At 32.3% G+C, this 3,889-nt stretch overlaps 1 long non-coding RNA gene across 1 annotated transcript; it reads right to left on the bottom strand.

Annotated features, from left to right (window-relative positions):
- Positions 1–658: 658 nt before the first annotated feature.
- LOC141457162 (uncharacterized) lies at positions 659–1,986 on the bottom strand. The gene is made up of 2 exons (XR_012460223.1): positions 1,553–1,986; positions 659–859 (listed from the first exon to the last, which is right to left on the bottom strand). It is a non-coding gene; the product is annotated as an uncharacterized lncRNA (long non-coding RNA).
- Positions 1,987–3,889: the final 1,903 nt, after the last annotated feature.

Genomic DNA, 3,889 nt, shown 5'->3' with positions numbered 1-3,889 from the left:
ATTCTTAGCGATATTGTTCTCTCGCTCTCTCTTTAAAGAGCAGAGAGAGATAAAATGTTCACCGAATATCTAGAGTTAGTAGCTTATTCCTGGTAGGATACTTACTTTAAGTTTGGGACACTAACTTGAAACTTTTTGATATTTAATTAATACAGAAAAACTGTTATCTGTTTCTTAAAAAGGTAAATGAACCTTCTTAAAAACCAGGTCTTTGACTGTGAGTTCCTGTGTAGCTGACTATGCGCATAGCTGGTGGGGTGTCGAGGCTGTTTTCACTTCAATGAGGCTGTTAGTCATCGGTTCCTTCTAGTTTGGCTGTAGACGCCATGGCCTTGCCTTATTTTTAAGGCTCACAACTTCTTCCCTGAAGATTTTAAACCAATACTGTGGAGCACAAATTGACAAAGCATTCGCTGCCATAATTTTATAAATTTCTTGTGCTGCGCCTATTGCTGTTAATAATCCTTTTGATGCTTTAATATTGCCCGCATTTCAAAATTAAATTCTCTTATTTTATCATTTTTAAAGTCAATTATAAAACTCGTCTAAATACTGTTATTGAAAGTTTAACGCCAAGTAACCAATGTTAAATGACTAAAATTGAGTTTCAACGCTATTTATTTAATTACATCATTATTTAGTGCTACTGAAAATAAAATTTATTTTTATTTTAGTTTATTAAAAATTAAAAACTCATTTCTTTTAATAACATTATTGATACATGTCTAAAAATTGAAAGCATTGTCCTCGATTCCTTCTTGAACACAATATGGATTATTGCAAACGTTTCTTCAACAATACCAATCCGTCTCTGGCTACTAAATCGCAAATAACTATTTGGCTCACGGTTATTGTCAACCTAAAATTGTCCAGGAGAAATATTTTAGTAAGTAAATATTATTTAAAAATGTGTTTTTAATTAGGCCAAGTAATATCTTAAAGTTATTAAAAACAAGTAAGAATATTTATCTTATGACAAGACATTTTTTTTTTTTCTACAAATAATGGTAGAACATTCAAGTAATCGTGCATTTCGAGCTGGTAACGATAGGCGAACTAACATTATTTGAACTCCTACACTATTTCATACGTAACTCTCTTTATTCAGTGTGGAAACGTTTTAGAGCGTTTTAATGCAAAATCGGGCTGCAGATCGCCACGAAAAATGAACTGCAATTTCAAACTTCTTTTTTCGTTCTATTTATAACCCAGAGCACACTACTTTGAACTATCACTGATCCAACTGGCTCATTTGTTTTTGGAAGGAAATGAACGCAGGTTATATTGAATTCTTTGCCTCCAAAGAACTTTGGAAATTTCTCCAAGAACCAAAGAGAAATTAAGACAAAAAAAAAAAGAAAAAGGGAATTGTGATTTGAAGAACTAATTTAAGTGTTCTATTTTTTAGTATACTAAAAAAGTTAGGCAACGTGAACGCAAATATTTTATTTACAACCCCAGTTATAGTTATAAAAGAAAAATACTACAAATTCAGAATTAAGTGGTAAGAATAGAGAATTCTAGTTATCGTTCAGAATAAATAGTTTCTTACCATGAAACTAATAATTATGCAAATGGTCTCACTTTCAATGCAAATGGTATTTTAACACAAGCGTTACAAATACATCGAATAACTATCAATATTATTAAAATGCCAAATATAGCTGCCACGACTGGAATCTGACTAATTCTTTTCACTGTATCCTCGTCCATCGTGTCATTTGTTGTCATTCTGTGTACTGTTACTATAACTTGATATGATTTTAAGCACATGTGACTTTGTTACAAAACATGGCATATGTTTTTATTAAGAAAAATTTAACTAACTGTAACCAGAAAACTGTTTGGTTATCCTATATCACGTGAGGGTTCCATGCAATTGAATTGGATCTATGATGTTCTTCTGGCCGAAAATTAACCATCTTTAGTCGATAAGAAAAAAAGTCTGCAGTTTGATAAACAACAGACTGCAGACAAGATTTATGTCAAGACTACAGACTGTTTGAAAAAATTATTGAACTATGGTATTACATTTTATCTTTTCTTTTTTCTATTGCTAATTTTATTGCGGGGCAAATATACGAAATAGGAAATGGAAGAATTATTTTATTGAATTCTTTGCCTCCTTCGTGCTAAATACAAGACATAACTACTGCCAATAATTCTATTAAACTTTAGATAATAAATTAAAGTAAGAGTATTTTACTTCTTTTTTGTACTGATCTAAGTTGAAACAACCAAAAACATGTTACAACCCAGTAATGAGTAAGAGTGAATCTCGTCACTTCAGAATGAAATGGAAAAAGAATAGAATTCAAAATAAGCAGACACGAAAATGCTTACCATGATATTATACAACTGGCCTCAATTTCACTGCACATGCTTTTTTAGACCATTGGTCATAAATGCATCGAATAATTATTGCTAGCAAGAACAGTCCAAATAATGTAGCTAAGAGTGCTTGCTTATATTTTAAATCTGTGTATTCCTCGATGGTTTTATTCGTGGTCATTCTCTTTTCTGTTGCTATAAATCAAATATATTTGTATACAGGTGACTTGGCTATCTAAATTGTCATGTGGATTGGCATTAACCTAAATAATGGTACATTAGTTCATTGTCCATCCAACAGCAACTAATTTGGTAGTTGAAAAAAAATAATATATTTCTAGTTCATTGCGTTCGTGCAGATTTTCCATTCTGAGTTATCATCTGTTTTTAGTTTTGAGTTTCCATGATTATGAAAAATTGGGGGATTTTTAACAAATTATTGATCTTATTGTGCATATTAGCAAATTTAAAAATCTTAGAGAGTGATTAAATTTGTTGTTTGCATCAGATGACAGAATTTGATGCATCGAGTTCTTTTTCAATAATGGGTTTAACAATTTTTTGTTTTAACTTGTAGTAATCAAATAATATAGATCTTTCATTTTAATCTGAAACATTTTCCTAGAAAAACCATTTTAAGGGCAATTACGGAGGAAATTTAAGGACTGGCTTTTCTCCTAAATACTATTTCACTGTAATGTGGGTTCAGCACCTGTAATATATAAATTAAATATGACACTTTTTAAGAAAATCGGTTAGCAAAGAAAAACTGCTTTACTCCATAAATTTTTTAGTTTTTTCCAAATAAGTGTATCGCTATGAGGAAAGATGATTCTTTGAGAAGAATGGAACTATGCTCTCCTCCATGTCAGTTTATTGGACCTGAAAAACCGTATAAGATTTATGAGTGCGAAATTACTGATCGAGAATCCCAGTTTTAATCAAATTGTCCACCGAATGTGCTACTATTGGCGAAGGCTAAAAAATCCAACGAGCATTCCGGCGAAGCTAAAATATGATGGTATTGGTGCTCCTTCCATCTGGTAAGAGACATACATTAAGTACTCCCTTGTGGTTTCTTTTATTTCATATGAGAATTCATAAGTAGTTGGAGCTGAGAAGAGTTAAGCGATTAGAAAGGCTTTTCAGCGTAGGAAAATGTTCAAGACCAAGTAAAATAAGTGTAATCCCAACAAAGCGAGAACCCACAAACAGTCGAAACTGAGGGTAGTCGAAATCCAAGTCTAAGAACGTGTGGAAAATTTCATTATTAACAATTTGGTTCACTACGGTATTTCTGCGACAATGCCAAGAGACTGTTTGGTCGATCGCAGGTTGTCGTGGCACTGCGGACTGGATAGACGAATGCATGCCACTAAACTCCAGAAGAAGGAGAAAGAAATGGCACTACTCGCATCCTATTTTCTCGAATGCAGGTCGATACCGAACTTTCAATTCAATTTTACAAAAAAAGAAAAAAAAAAACTCACCATGGATAAAAGATATTATCTGCTGGTCACAGTTTCATTCAAAATGGTACTTTAATAAAAGCAGAGCA

The sequence above is a fragment of the Rhodnius prolixus genome, unplaced genomic scaffold (assembly GCF_049639745.1).
Source record: "Rhodnius prolixus isolate KJV_2025 unplaced genomic scaffold, Rpr scaffold_10, whole genome shotgun sequence".
Lineage (NCBI taxonomy): Eukaryota > Metazoa > Arthropoda > Insecta > Hemiptera > Reduviidae > Rhodnius > Rhodnius prolixus.
The sequence above is the reverse complement of the archived record's forward strand: the minus strand, read 5'-3'. Positions and strand labels throughout refer to the sequence as shown.